At 36.2% G+C, this 16,950-nt stretch overlaps 1 long non-coding RNA gene across 1 annotated transcript; it reads right to left on the minus strand.

The window, feature by feature from the left end:
- Nucleotides 1–405: 405 nt before the first annotated feature.
- LOC308525694 lies at nucleotides 406–16,715 on the minus strand. The gene is made up of 2 exons (XR_013996465.1): nucleotides 16,310–16,715; nucleotides 406–896 (listed from the first exon to the last, which is right to left on the minus strand). It is a non-coding gene; the product is annotated as an uncharacterized lncRNA (long non-coding RNA).
- Nucleotides 16,716–16,950: the final 235 nt, after the last annotated feature.

Below are 16,950 nucleotides of genomic sequence, written 5' to 3' on the forward strand. Positions count from 1 at the left end.
ACATTCTTTGGTTAATTTCTTCTCCCTGTCTCCCCTTCCCTCTGACATTTGACAGTCTGTTCCATGTTTCCATGCCTCCGGTTCTATTTTATTCATCAGTTTATTGTGTTTATTAGATTCCACATATAAGAGATCATGTGATACTTGTCTTTCTCTGACTGGCTTATTTCACTTAGCACAATACTCTTCAGGTCCATCCATGCTGTCTCAAAGGTAACAGATCCTTATTTTTTACAACTGCATAGTATTCCCGAAGGCCTAAGGTGGGGTAGGAACCGGGTGGTGGGTGGCAAGTGGAGGGGGGGCGGGGAGAAAGGAGGGACATCTGCATTACTCTCAATAATAAAAAAAATAATAAAAAAATAAATAATTAAATAAAATAGATGGCACACTGTAGAGGCAATGTATATTAAAGACCATTTAATGATGAGGCATTCTTACCTGTCCAATATACAGAGGAGCTTTGAAATATACTTTTTACATCTGAAAGAGCCATTTTATCATTGTATTTTCAAGTGATACCTCAGAAGCTGTCATTAAGAATAAAAATAAATTGAAGAATTGTTTCCTTCGCCACAGACCGTATTGCAATCTATGGGTACAGTGCAAATGTGGCAGCAGAAAGACATGCAACAAGACAAATTCTCAGTAACTTCACCCCTGAAGTCTCTATTGATTGTGTCTGCACTTATTCTCAGCTTCACTGTCTCACAGTTGGACAATGCTGCCCATTCAAAATAAACCTTCAGTTCTTGATTGCTCTGTATCAGGTTGCTGCCACTTCCAGCTGTTTCATGATGAGAACATATTGCTTTCAAACTTGTCTCTCTTAGTCCTCGAAGCAAATGACAAGCACAGAAATACTCTGCAGCATCTTACACTTACCAGTGTTGAGTCTGTAACAAATAGAAAACAAATCATGACTAATGTTGTTATTGAAAGGTTGTAGCTTCCATTTACCTATATTTGTAGACAAGACATTTGTCGAGTTTTTAGGACCAGAGATTTTCTCCTTCCATGATGGTTAAAATTTTACATGCGGGGTGAAAAAACTGAAGGAAAGCAGTGATTTACTGTACTTGTTTCCTGCAAAAAGAAATCTCATTAAATAGCTTGTAGATAGTTCTAAACTATCTTAAATAAGACAAGCTCTTGTTTGTTAAAATATAGATCTTCATGTAATGTTTGTGCATTTTTCTAAACACCCGCTCTGCCTTATTTCTGTGTTAATGAATGGCTTACATGACACATGTAACAATTTATGGGCATAGATAGTTTTAATGAATCTCTAGAATGATTAGTTCCTAAGAAATGTTTAGTAACAAGTAATTTTTGCCGAGTCTCTTGCCTTTTCTTTGGAACCAATGACCAGCTGTGTGTGGTAAATGCTCCCCTGCTTTTTCAGCTTCTCCATCATCACTCAATTCTCCCGTTAGTGTCAACCTTAATGACCTTATTCAGTCTGGTTCCAACTAGCTTGATAGGATGCCTCTTCATCCATCAGGGCATTTCAATCCCCAATCCCAAATGTCCCCTGGGTTCCAGCTAGGATACGGAGAGAGAGGGTACATTATTCCAAGTTTTTCTCTCTATTCTGTTGTCCAACAATTGTAATCAAAATGCCTTGAAATTGCTTACTCCTATTTCAGCTCTTTTCTTCAAACTCTGCCTAGTATAACCAAAACAAAAAATATTCTTTGTTGTACTTTATTTTAGCATTTATGTTTCTGCCTGTTCTATAGAGATAAGCCCTTGGATATGATCATGCTTAACTAGGCTGTGTACATAGGAAGCTAGAATAAACTTTAAATGATACACTATTATAATGAGTAAAGCCTTTTAAACACGGATTTATTTTTTATAGTCAATGTTTGGTGACAGTCTTCATAACTGCAACATGTGAGTAAATTAAGGGAAATACCAGTTCACAAAAATCTCTTTAGAAATGTATTTATTTAGGAATGTAACACATCATTAGGTACTATAAACAGATTACAAAGTACAAATTAGGCTTGGTTCCTGAAGTTAGGAATATTCTAATCTACTTTAAAAGGAGAATCATCAGTCTTAATAGAAAGCAAAAATAATTGAATACTGTTTTGTTTTGCTTTGCTTTTTAAATGATATATATAACTAAATTATTGAACAATAACTCAGTACTACCCCCACCTTTCTTGCTTACACTTAGAGGAAGGACCTTTCATGCCATATGAGTATCCACAGTGGGCACCTATGATGGGCTAGAGACCGTGAATCCCAGGAGGAATTTGAGACCAGTACTTTGGGCTTTCTATTCTGTTGTTCAAGGGCTCATATGTAGAAACTTGAATGATCTTCTTGCAAATTTAAATATATATTTCTCAAAGGACATGAGTTTGGATAGAAGTGGAAGCAAGGGAACCTGTCATTTGCAAGGACACAGAAAAACAAAATCAAACTCTGTAAAGAGAGCAAAAATGAAATGGATTTACCCAAGATCATCTCCTTGGATACCACCAGTTCAGTTAGAGCCAAATTTTCAATGATGACTTCAAAGCACCAGATCATGTAATCTGTTATACAAGGATATAGAACACAAATAAACAAACCCAAAATTAAAATGCTGAGCCTGCCACCTGAGGTCCTTTGGGTTTCCATTATCTCCATCAATTACCCTAACCTTCAACCAAAGTGGACTCCTCAAATTAGTCAAACAGATTCTGTACCATACTGCTTCTCTGCTGTTATTCAAACTCTTCTTTCCAACTGGAATTCCTGCCTTCTCATTTACCATTTATTCACGCAGGAACTCAGTACATATATACTCATTGCTTGATCTGTGCCAATATCTGTGCCTGTCTCAATTCTATAGCAGCTTCAAGAGTGAGAAATCTAATTCAAAACCATATAGTTATTCCATGAAATCTTGTTTTATCTTTCTGATCAAGAGCTTAATAATCTATCTATTAAGTCATTTATTCAATGAAATAGTATATTGAACGCCTAATGTATGCTAAGTCTTTTTTTTTGTTGTTGTTTGTTAATTCTCACTTGAGGACTGTGTTTTAAAGAGAATGGAAGGGAGAGATGGAAGGGGAGGGAGAGAAAAAGAGAGAAACGTCAATTGGTTGCTTCCCCAGTGCATCCCAACCAGGGGTCAGGGATTGAACCTGCAACCAAGGTATGTGACCTTGACCCAGAATTGAACCTGAGTCCCTTAGGTGCACAGGCCAATGATATAACCACCAAACAACACTAGCCAGGGCAAACATGCTAAGTCTTAACAATTCAAGTACACATGAAATCTGTTCTCTGACTTTATGGAACTTGAAATCTAATTGAAAACCGAAACATTGAAATAGTAATTTCCCTAAAATTATAGAATGGAATGGCAGGATTGTGCAAATTGTGCTTCAAAAACCTAAATCATACCGGAAGAGTGATCATCTTCCTGGAGGAGAGAACAACTGATGTAAGCCTAAAAATTCCAGGGTAATTATCTAACTAAAGAAGAAGAAAATGAAGGATATTCTAGGCAGGATAAAAAGACATAGGGGAAATAGCATGAGTGTGAGGAAAACTAAGGTTTTCTATGTGGTCAGATTGCACATGCAGTGCAAGTCATTTGCAGTGGCTTCTATGAAGCCATTTGGTGGGTGAGTGACAAGAGGTGAGATTAAGATGTCACCAGGAAGTAGATCTTGAAACATTTCTGAGAACTAAGCTAAAATTTTTATATTTCACCCTAAATGGTTTTGGAAAGTATTGAAAATGCTGAACAGGGAATGGCAAAATTGGAATTTGGTTTTGAATGGCACCCAAATACTTGAGGCAGAAATTTACAAGGCAGTCATGTTATCACCCTCTCTTGCAATCTCTCACATTTAATCCACCAAGTCTCAGATTTCACTGTTAAATATATCTGGGCTCCATCTCTACTTCTTTTCCCTCTGCTGCAACAATCTTACACCAGGATCAACCAAGATGTCTTCAAGAATATTTTATGAATATGTTAACTGGTCTCTTATCTATCGTTTACACACAATAGCATGAATGATCTTCTAAAATTGTACATCTGATCATACTGTACTTCTTAAAATGTTCCATTGGCAGGATCCTAAAAAAGATGATTAACGAAGATCCTTCTGAGGACTTTATATGTGAGGTGAAACCCACCAGATTGATAGAAGCTAGCTATTCAAAAAACTAGAGGAAAATCAGAACGACATCGCTAATACATTGAAAAGGCAACCCAAGGAGTGACAGAAGATATTTACAGAACAGGGCCTAGATACACCATTAAAATCAAACAATAATAAAAGGCACAAGTGGCAGTCCCTCCATAATAGAGAAGTGAGAAATGACATGTAACACCAATCAAGTCCTGCTATGGACAGAATGTTTGTATCTGCCCCATATCCATATGTTGTAGCCTTAATCGCTAATATGATGGTATTTGGATATGGTGGGGCCTTATGGGGGGTAATTAAGTTTAGGCGAGATCATGAGGATGGACTCCCCATCATGAGATTGGTTCCACTATAGGAGGCTAAAGAGACCAAGCACTCACTCTCTGTCAAATGAGTATAGAGCAAGAAGGTGACTATCTGAAAACCAGGAAGAGGGCCTTCACCATGAACCCAACTATGATCTCGGATTTCCAACCTCCAGGACTCCTGAACTTCCATAAATGTTTGTTGTTTAAGCCATCCAGTCTATGGTTTCTGTTGATGCAGCCTAAATTGGACAAGTCTTAAGGAACAGAGCAAGATCCCAATCTGAATTTATTTATATAACAGTAACCAAGACGCCCAATCTTAATAAAAGGATGAGGTACGGCAGAAAGGATGAGGTATAGATGAAAATGATGTCCAATGTTTGGTAGGCATTTGTCATCAGTTGGTGATTTCAGTTTGATTAAAATATATAAAGATCAAAGTGGGGCTGCAGTTTTAAAAAGGCCAGGCAGAATACCTGCCAGCTGGTTCCTACTGAAGACCCGAGATGCAAGCAGCACCAGTGGGCAGACTGAGTGGCTCAGTGTCTTGAATTTGTGATGCTTCCATCTGAGAATGCCACCAAAATTTAAGAGTTCTATTTTATTTCAGACACTTCGGTACTTGATCATACAGTAGAAAAAAGTTACTTCAGAGTTCCACTAGCTAGTATGCTTCTGAGACAGAAGACAATATTTTTTATGAAAAATCAATGCAAGTGTGTTGAAAATGTGATGTTTTATTAGAACCAGGGCAGACAGTTTTGGAAGACGGATCACCATTTCACATATTATGTAAGAGGCTACATTGTAGACTCCTCATATTAATATTCACCTCATGATCCAATACTTCATTTGCCAAATTTTGCCCTGTTCCTGGCTCCAATCCTCACGTTTTTAATGATAATTTGCAGGCATTCCTGACCTTGGCTGTCTCTAAGAGCAATAGATAAGGCAATTTGTGCAGCCCTGCAAAACAAGGTAGTGGTCATGCAGACGTCAATTTTTGTAGAAACACAACAGCAAAGAGAAAAATATGACTGAAAGTCATGCAGTCAGTCTAAAGAAGAAGAAATAGACAGAAAACACAGTGTTTAACAAGAAGGAAAAATTAAAAACAGAAGAAGAATCAAACAGGAAGTTTGGTATTTTATCTTCATGAATGCTAATATTCACCAGGGACACCAGGGGCAGGGGGTGCCAGCTCTCCACTCTATATTTGGATTTTTTAAGAGTCTGAGCCACGTCAGAAAATTACTAGCCAAGGAATTATATTAAACTCATACAGCTTTGCCAGTAGAGCTATCTCTTTTCATTAAATCAAACATTTATAGTACATTAATGAACACTACAGCCTTACAAGGTTAGTGATTGATTTCTGCATTAGGTAAAAGGGAGATAATTATAGTCAATAGTAAAGTAACCAAAACATTTAGTAAGCTATAAATCTGTATAAATAAAAACAACAAGCCTCCTCCTGCCCCCAGATTGTTCATTTGCCATCTTTAAAAGGCCCTCTTGCCCCCAATGGCCCTAGTAAATTCTAATTCCCTTAACTGTTCATGTACTACTGCCCTTCATAATGCTGTACAAAACATTAAGTGTTCAACATTGTATGTGCTACATACAATATTAACTAAGACTTAGTTCCAGCACTTAAGGAATTCATGGTATAATCAAAGAGTCAATGTAGCACTAAAATTGTATAAAAAAAGGCATCAGCAAAGTCCAGGTGGAATGTGGATGAAGATTTCAAGGAAAGCTTCACAATGAAAGTAGACTTGTAGTTTGATCTTACAGGATGAGCAATACTTTGAAAAGAGAAGGAATTCTAGGTCAAACGAAAAGCATGTGCAATAGCTTAGTTATAGAGATTGTGATGTGTGTGATTTAGTAAAGTGTTCATTAACATTGGCAAATAAGCTACACAGGAGAGAGTAGTAGGAAATGTAACTGGAGAGCATATAGATGAAGATTGATTTGTGTACCTTGTGATTACTGGGAAGCTAGGCAGAGTTTGAACAGAACAACAAATATGGAGATTTGTTGTTGATGATAATGGTCTCATTATAGATTTCTATTTGAGGAATATAACTCAAATGGAAAAGGAACCTATGTCAGAAAATATTGGTATTAGAAAGGTCAGATAAGAAGTTCTTTCCAGCCGAAACCGGTTTGGCTCAGTGGATAGAGCGTCGGCCTGCGGACTGAAGGGTCCCAGGTTCGATTCCGGTCAAGGGCATGTACCTGGGTTGCGGGCACATCCCCAGTGGGGAGTGTGCAGGAGGCGGCTGGTCGATGTTTCTCTCTCATCGATGTTTCTAACTCTCTATCCCTCTACCTTCCTCTCTGTAAAAAATCAATAAAAAATATTTAAAAAAAAAAAAAAAAAAAAAAAAAAAAAAAAAAGAAGTTCTTTCCAGGGGAGAAATAATAAAAATTATGAGAATCATGTTGTAACGAAAGACTGAATTTAAGAGATATTTTATGTTATCTTATGGAGTTCGTGTTGATTTAAATGCAGGGTGGGTGTAAAGGAACACATGTCACTGAACTTTCCAGCTTGAGAAACTGAATAGGTTGTACTCCTATTTATAAAAGATAAGTCAGTATGAGGAAGACTAGTTTGTGTGGGAGAATGCTAAGTTGTTGAGTTTCAGACATTTTTTATTTGAGGTCATTGCAGTATATCCAAGCAGAAAGATCAAATACAAATTGGAATTCTAAAGAAAGTGCATAAGGAAAAATGTCATGAAGAGAGTTAGATATTTGGAAATTATAAATTTGTGTGGTAGTTTTGATCATGGAAATTGTTGAAATAATTCAGAAAGATTTGAGAAAGAAATAGAAGAGAGAATAGATGCCTGGGTTTTGTACCTGGGACCTAATTGTCCTTCAAATACTTCAAATAAGATCCTAAAATTGAAAGCAAATGTCTATAGTTTTTAGGAAAAAAGTTTGGTGGGATCTGTAATGTTGTAAAATAATTATATTTTTAAATAATGAGAGAGATTTGGCCACACTTAACAAAAACTTTAAGGATATAATTAAGTAAATTTATAATTCTTATTCAATGTTAAATTCAGACTTGGATGTTAATATTTAAAGATGGAGGATTAAAAGAAACACTTCCATTGAAACTTTATTTGGTTTAAAATAATTAATAAAATGTATTCTAGTGGAAGTGAATATTAAGCTCCAAGGTCTTCAAATTTTAAGTTGGTATCATAGAGTTATAATATTGATGCTTCCACAACCTCTTCTAATTTACATATCATGTATGGCTAACTTCCACAGCAGCTAAGTCAAGAAAAGTTTATTATTTTTTAAACCCAAGTTTAAAAATCAAAACAAAACTTAATAAAGACATCTAAGACACTTGTAAATGTTTTTAACTTAACTTTCTAAAGAGTATCTTTTATGCTCAATTTTATATATTTTTCTCTCTAAAGTTGCAAACTGACTATTTTGTTTGATTGACTTTTTTATTTGCTTGTTTTGTTCATTTGTATTTTTTGTTTGTTTCTTTCCTGGCAGTATTTAGCAAACTGAATGCTAACTGAAGGAATGAGGCATTTGGGGGCGAATAAAACTGATGTTAGCCATCATTGTACCTGGTAGAAGGAAAATGAGTAATTACTTTGTAAGAGATAAACGGTTCAGATTTCTGCTCCAAGAAAGATTGAGTAGACATACCTTTTCCTATTTCTCCCACTAAGTACAACTAAGGGGGAGAAATAGGAAATTACATTAAGGAATGGTCGTTCTATAAAGGAATTAACACTAGGCATTATAATAAAACAAGCATAAAACTCTGACATAAGACAGATCAGTGAGGGATATTGGGACCCATCAACAACATAATAATGAATTCCCTGGGTTTTCTTTTGCCTCAGATATCTTAAACATGGAGCTGGTATAAAAAAAGAAATGTCCTAACGAAAGCCTGCTCTCTTTAGCCAAAGGACCAAGAAAAGGCTGTCCTAGAAAGACAGAAAACATTTAGAAAATAACTGCTTACTCCAACTAAATACCACAAATAGACACAGGATGATAAAAATGCTGAAAATCAAAGACAAGGATAAACTTTGAAAGCAGTAAAAGAAAAACAATGTGACACTTTACAATAGAACTTCAGTAAGATGATTTCCTGACTTCTCAGCAGAAACAATGAAGGCCAGAGGCAGGAGGATAACATATTCAAAATGTACAAAGAGAAAAAACTCTCAGCCAAGAATCCTACAATCAGCAAAGCTATTTTTTAAATAAAGCAAAAATAAATACTTTTCCAGATAAACAAAAGCTGAAAGAATTTGGCTGCTAGCAGACTTGTCCTATAAGAAATACTAGAAGTTCTTCAGGCTGAAAGCAAACAAGCCTAGATAGCAATGTGAAGCCACATAAACAAAGAGCACTGTAAAGGTAATTAAGTAATTATAAAAAACACTGTAATACATATTTTCTCCTTTCTCATAACCGATTTAAAAATAATTACATTAAATTATGTATATAATATACTGTTGGGCCTGTCACAAATAAAAATGTCATATATGTATAATATATTTACCAATAATACAAAGCACAAAAGAAAAAGTGGAAGCAAAGCTGTATTGGGCTAAGAAAGTGACTACAGGTGGTAAAGTAATAATTGTTACTATGTATTATTGATTTGGTAACATTAATAGATGCAATACATATAACAATAATGCCACAAAAAGGGGGACAGGAGTAGAGCTATCTAAGTGGAATATTTCTGTATATCACTGGAATTAAGCTAGTTTAAATCTGAGGCTGATTCTGATAAGTTAAGATGTATATAGTAACCCTTGAGCAACCAATAAATAATAATTCAATAATATAGTGAAAAAAAATCACTAATCTAATTAACATACTACATTAGAAAATATTCACTTACTGCTAAAGAAAGTAGTAAGAAAGAATAGATGAACAAAAAAAGACATGAGACATATATAAGGCAAAAAGTAAAATGAAAATGGAAATTCAACTACATCAATAATAAAATTAAATGTGAGAACGTTAAGCAATTAGATCAAAAGATAAAGATTTTCAGACTGGATTGAAAACAATAAAATGAAAATAATATAATGATGTTTTCTACAGAAAAGGACAGATCATGAATTTAGCAATCACAAGAAAGCTGAAGTGGCTATACTAATTTAGGCAAAATAGGCTTTAAAATAAAAAATGTTACCAGAGATAAAAAGGGACATTTCATAATAAAAAGAGCCAATTGATTAAAAAGCCATAACAATTATAAGAATTAAATTGACAAATTCTTATCTAGATTGACCATGAAAAATAGAGAGAAGACTCAAATTCCAAGATTTAGAAAGGAAAGAGTAGCCATTATTACTGACCCTACAGGAAAAAAGATTAAAAGAAATCCTATGAACAACTGTATGCCAACAAATTGATAACTTAGATGAAATGATAAATTCCTAGAAAGACACAAACCACTTAAATTGATTCAAGAAGAAACAATCTGAATGAATCTATATCAAGAAAAAAGATTTAAGTAGTATGTAAAAAAACCCACCCTTAAAATAAGGACCTAGATGGCTTCATTTGCAATCTGAAATAAAATTAAGAAAACAATTCCATTCACAATAGCATAAAAAGAATATCATACTTAGGAATAACAAAAGAAGTGAAAAACTTATACTCTGAAAACTATAAAATATTGTTGAAATTAAGTAAATGGCAAGCATCCTCTGTCATGGACCAGAAAACAATATTGTTAAGACAGCAGTGTATCCTAATCTGATTTATGAATTCAATATAATTCCTATCAGAATCTCAGTTGACTTTCTTAATAGCAGTTGACAACCTGATTCTAAAATTCATGACTTAAAAGGGAACCAGAATAACCAAAAAAAAAAAAAAAAAAAAAAAAAACCCACTAAAAAAGAACCAAGCAGGAGGACTCACACATCCTGATTTTAAAACTACTACAAAATAATGAAGACACTGTTACTGGCACAAGGAGAGACATATAGGTCAAAAGGAATAAACTGAGATTCCAGAAATAAACCTATACATTTAAGGTCAACTGTTATTCAGCAAGGGTACCAAGACTATTCAATGAGAAAGAATAATCTTTACAACAGATGTTGCTGGGACAAGTGGATATCCAGATACAAAAGGATGATTTCATTTTATACAGAAAAGTTAACTCTAAATGGATGAAAGACCTAAATATAAGAGCTGAAACTATAAAATTCTTAAAGTATAGGGACAAATTTTCATGACCTCAGATTGGGCATATGATACCCAAAGTAGGAGCAACAATAGAAAACAACAGATCAATAGAACATCATCATTTAAACTTTTGTGCTTCAAAGAATACCATCAAGAAAATGAAAAAAACAATCCACAGAATGCTAGAAAATATTTGCAAATCATATCTAAGGTACTTGTTCTAGAGCAGTGGTCAGCAAACTCATTAGTCAACAGAGCCAAATATCAACAGTAGAACAACTGAAATTTCTTTTGAGAGCCAAATTTTTTAAACTTAAACTATATAGGTAGGTACATTGTTATTAACTTAATTAGGGTACTCCTAAACTGGCCTTTGCTAAAAACGTCCTCAATCTGAGGGGTCGACCTCAGCGAATGTACCCCCACTTCTTCTAACGCCACTTCTTCGAAATAGACTCGCCCAGGCCGAAAACCGACTTCTGCGTATGGACCACGAAGTTTCAATTGCACTGTACATGCGCGCCCGCACGTGGTATTTTGTGGAAGAGCCACACTCAAGGGGCCAAAGAGCCGCATGTGGCTCGCGAGCCAGTTTGCCGACCACTGTTCTAGAGTGTTAAAAGACAATTACAACTCAATAAAAAAGACAAATAACCCTTTTAAAAAAAATGGCCAAAGAATATGAATAGATATTTCTGCAAGGAAGATATGCAAATAAACAATAAGCACTTGAAAAATTGTCATCAGAAAATATAAATCAAAACCACAACAAGATACCACTTCACAAACACTAGAATGAAAAAGTCAGATAACAAATATGTGGAGAAATTAAATTCTCATACACTGCTGATGAGAATGTAAATTGGTGACACTGCTTTGGAAAACAATCTAGCAGATTCTAAAATGATTAAACATAGAATTATTGGCAATTCTATTCCTGGGTACACACCCCAGAGAAATTAAAACACAAATGTTTATAGCAACATTATCTATAATAGGCGAAAGGTGGAAAAAGATGGGAACCAAATGTTCATCAATGGATGAATGGATAAACAATATATGGTAGAGCTACACAATGGAGTATTATTGGTCCTTAAAAAGGAATGAAAATACTGATTCCTGCTACAAATGGATGAGCTTTAAAAAGTGAAAGAAGCCAGTCACAAAAGACCACATATTATATTATTCCAGTTGTATGAAAGTCCACAATAGGGTAATGTAATAGATACAGAAACTTGATTCGTGGTTACTTAGGGTAGGGGAGGAGGGAGGGATAAGGAAATGGTAGAAATGTTTTACAGTTGATAGCTGGTGATCTTTGCACATATCTGTGAATATACTAAAAACCACTGAATTATAAACTTTAACTCAGTAAATTGTATGGTATGTGGTTTATATCTCAAAGTAGTTGTTAAAAAGAAAACATGAACATTGTGCTAAGGGAACCCAACTGAGACTAATTAATATGTTAATGGTGGTACTGGAAACAGGTCAAAAAAAACCTACTTAGAAAAGGTGATGTTTGAGCTGATCTTCAAGGGTAGAAGCCATGTTTAATCTCCTTTTTCTCATTTTTGTCTTGCAAGATGGAATGGAAATTTTGCTATTCATTTGTCTTCAAATCCTTTGAAAACTTGCCGTGTGCCTCAACAAGTCTTTCGTAAAAGATTACCCTCACATCATTAGACAAAGAAAGAAACATTTTAAATCACAACCAATTTAATATCTACAATCTTTTTGAAAAGTACAATCCTCACCCCTCTTTAACAGTAATAATTGGTGTCAGCTGTCCACTCTAAATGGCCTGTGCTAATGTCGTGGCCCATTGAATTGGGTAACTGGAATTGTTAGATAATCTTCCTGGCTAAATCAGGATGATGCCAATATTTCTGAACACTGTTTTCTGTCTCCTTAGATTTGACAATCCCTACACAGATAAGCCATGGGATATTTGAGATTCTTATACCTTACACAGCAGGGTGGTTGCTAAACTAATAGCCAGTAGTTGAGAGTTAACTATTGTTTACTAATTTTATACTCATTTATCAATGCATTTAATTCTTCAACAAACTTGTGGTTTGCTTACTATAGGATGGACACTATGCTGGCGATACAGAGTTGGCAAATAACACGATGCCCCTGCCTTCCAGGAGCTCACAGTCTAATGGCCAAGGGCAGACAGGTAAGAACAGACTAAAGAAAAATGCTATATGTGCTTTAGAATTCCTGGTTGTGAGGTCAGGAAAAACTTCAGAAAGGAAGAGACACTCAGCTGAATGTTAAAAGATGGAATATGTTCTTCAGGCAAAGGTGGAGTGTATATATATTGGATATAGAAGCATTGTACTATATCCTTTTTATGGAGTGGGGCAAACGGATGTTCATACAGTAATCCTGACTTCTGCATCCACAGGGTTCATAGGAGGCCAATGTAACTTCTTTCTTGGGAACATAAGAGGCCTTGAAGCTCTTTATCAGATATTTTCCTATCCACGCATCCCACAGCATCTTCGAGAATTGGGTAAGATCACCCAAGCCCAGAATGCTGATTATCCAAGGTAAGGCAGGAAACTGGCTCACTTCCCCAGCAAACCTCACCAAGAGCCTGACATCTCCATTTGGCCAACCCACAACAGGCAAATGGATTTTGGAATATACAAGCTTTTCAGACCTTGGCTGCGCCTAACTTCAGAGTAGAATTCACAAACAGGTTTAAATTAAGCCAGTCAAAGTGTCTGCGGATTCTTCTTTGAACAGAAAGCAGACTCCTCGTCTCTGCTATATGTAACTGTGGAGTCACTGTGGGTCCTGTGTATCAACCACCCTGTGTATTAAATAAACAGTACCTTACATTCATATAATCCCTTATAATTTATGAAGATATACCATGTGCATTAACTCATAGGAGAATTCTAAGTTTAGAAGGTCAAGTGTTCTCTTGATTAACAGAGAAAGAAATAGAACTCTGTGACAGAGCCAATGCCATGCTCCGTAGCCTTCATCTTCCGCGTGTATCCTCCTGGTCAACAAAGAGCCGCAGCAATTTCAGGCTTGGAGGTTTCTGTCTCAGAAGGAAATAAGTGGAAGGGGTGAAAGGACAAGCTGAGCCTGCCAGGTTTTAGCAGGAAGAAAGTCCCACCCAGGGGGCTCCTGTTGCACCTGCCTGACCAAACTGAGTTACATGGACATTCCCAGCTGCCAAGGACCCTGAGGAAACAGATTTTTGCTTCTGAATTTCTAAAGAAATCAAGTGAAGAGAGGATATCAAATGCTTCTGGGTAAGGTAATCATCTATTGTGTCCATCACTGAACTATATCTGGTCTGCTTTTTAAATATCATATATTGTCCTAGCTGGATTGGCTCAGTGGATAGAGCATTGGCCTGTGGACTCAAAGGTCCTGGGTTTGATTCTGGTCAAGGGCACATGCCCAGGTTGTGGGCTCAATCCCCAGGGGGTAGGGGCGTGCAGGAGGCAGCCCATCAATGATTCTCTCTCATCATTGTGTTTCTCTCTCTACTCCCTTCATCTCTGAAATCAATAAAAATATATTTAAAAAATAATAATAAATATCGTATATTAATTTTCATTAGATATGCACTATTATATAGAATATATATTATTGTATATAATGTTATTAATATATATGTTATATATAATATACATTATTATATATAACATATTATATAGATATTATATAACATGAAGTATATTATTATATAGAATATGAATATATATGATTGGATTTAGAGGGAAGAAGTTAGAATGTCAGAATATTTTGAATGAAAAGACACAAGCTTGCCCCTTCTTGTTCTGGCCTAGTGATTTTGCACCAAGATTACTAAAATCCAGGATTCTTCAAACTTTCCATTTATATATCCATTCTGTACTATTCTCTCTTTTTTCTTTTATTTATTTTATAGAAATGTTAAAATATACACCAAGTAGAAAGGATACTATAATGAACCCCTATACCCCTATTGTTTCCTGGTAACAATTATTATTTCGCAAGTCTTGTTTTGTCTATCCCTCCTTTTTTCCCTCTGAATTTTTTTAAGTAAACTAATTTTATTTCAGTACACTAAAATGAATTGTGCCCATATGCCTCAAATTTCTTTTTTTCTTCTTCAAGATGAGAAACTCTACAAAAGTTTAAACATGATTTTGAGAAAAATTTACCACTGGAAATATGTTATTTGAAATTACCCTTCTTTCTCTCTCTCCATATTTTGACCTCTTGTTGCTCTGAGTAACAACAAATTTAAAAAGAGAGATAAAGGTAAAATTAAAAACTGAGAAGCAAAATTACAAAGGACCTGGAAAGCTAAGCAGAGTTTGGGCAAGCCCTGAGGGAGTACCTCTCACCTACTATACAGAGCAGGACTCATCACCTCTTCTCCTCCCCCATCTTAAAATGTAGAGTAGATCATAGTCATGTGTCATGTAAAGTATCACTGACACCTAACAAGTGTAGCAATGAATATTCTATTCGGGTTTACATTCTTTATATTAAAAAAAAAACACACGTTTTCTAAATCTCAAACCATACGCTCTATGATAGCTTACTTAGTAAGTACTGCCACAATATCCTAAATGAGAAGTTGTTGAAATAAGAACCCGGCCTCTCCTTTTCTTTTAGATATTTTGATTACTTTGACCTTCTGCTGCTACCTTATCCTTTAAGACAAATAATCCAGAGTGTCAACAACTATTCCTAATTAAGTGAATACATTATGTTTTTATTTATTCACGTACAATGTCATCCATTTGCTCAGCCATTCATTTATATGTTCATTCATTCACTTAACATTTCTTGGGTCCCGTGCATAACGTACTGCTAAAATCTTTAAGGATGGAGATTCTGGGACTGTAATCATATTCTGTTTTCAAAAAGCTAAGCAAACCCCTATCCTGAAATCCTTTTGTGGGAATCAGATAGAAACCGGTAGTTCTCTAAATGTGTGGAGAGGAGAAATGTCGATCTGAAAAGGGTATTTGCAAAAAGGCACAGCGGCAGGATGGTGGGGCGAGAAGCGGGCCTGGCTGGAAGGATCTCTATCTGTGTATTTTTATCATCCATGTGTTGGATGAAGGGGGTAGCTGCCAGATAGCTTCTTTTCGACAGCTTGGCGTTACTGTTGGGAGCAGATCCATGTATGGAAGCGAAAGCCGAAAGGCACAGATAAGCAGAGATCCAGCTATGCAAACCATGTTTAGAGACACTTAAAGGACAAGCATCCCAGGTCCCTTCTTTCTGGTAAATTTGGAGAAGCCATCACACCGGGTCTGTTTTCACATCCAGCCCATGTGGACCCCGCAGCCAGGCTTGCTGGAGAGGTAGGTGCAGGGCTTTGTGATCAAAGTTATCTGAAGGAGCATTCGTGAATATTCCCTCCTAAGCTCTTGATGTCCCTTAAGGGAAGCTGCCAGATAATATATATATATATATATATTTGGGGGTGGGGGGAGGGCCGGGTGCAAAAAAGAAAGGAGGAGAGATTTGGGTTGGGGTTCGTGACTAAGGAATTTAACATGAGACAGGGCAGCTTGGTTACAAAGGGAAAGTGACAGCACAGAATTGTTGCCAAATATAATCCCGTTGTCCAGGGTCACTTACCGTTCAGAATTTTTGTGGATATGAATGTCCCTCGATGTTGCCAGCACCTCTGGAATGGGCCACAGCTCCCAGTGGGTTCTGATAGGGTGTTTTTGAAAGTGGGGGGAGGTAGAATTTGCCCCTTTCTTCTCTCGCTCCTCCAAAGCCAGCACGCACTCCTGGGTGGCTAGTTCTTCCTTAGACATAGGAGAAGCTGCTTGTAAACGACATTATTATTTTTGGCAGCTGAAGTCATTTTTGCAGTGTTTCTCAGCAGATCGGAGGTTGATTACATCCTGTTCAAAGATTCCTGGGTTTCTTTCACAAACATGGGGTCTTACGCAAGCTGCAATTGCTGAAACCAGCTGTAGGCACTGGACTCTCAGTACCTTTCACATTTTCTGGCTTTCTTGTTTTGTTCATGACTGAACACTTGGGAAGTTGAGGAGAAAATTTTGCAGCAGTTATCATAGTTCTGTTGACAGGGATGTTCTGGCAATAGCAGATTGTGGCAGAATAACAAGCTTCATGGCTCAGGGATCTGAAGGAGCAGCATGAATAGGAAGGCAAGAACATTACTAGCACCTATCTGCCTCTGCTCTGTTTTCTGCAATACTGGTTAAGCTAGCCAAATCATTTCAATTACACTTGAAATGCTACTC

The sequence above is a fragment of the Myotis nattereri genome (genome assembly GCF_964212035.1).
Source record: "Myotis nattereri genome assembly, chromosome: 10".
NCBI lineage: Eukaryota > Metazoa > Chordata > Mammalia > Chiroptera > Vespertilionidae > Myotis > Myotis nattereri.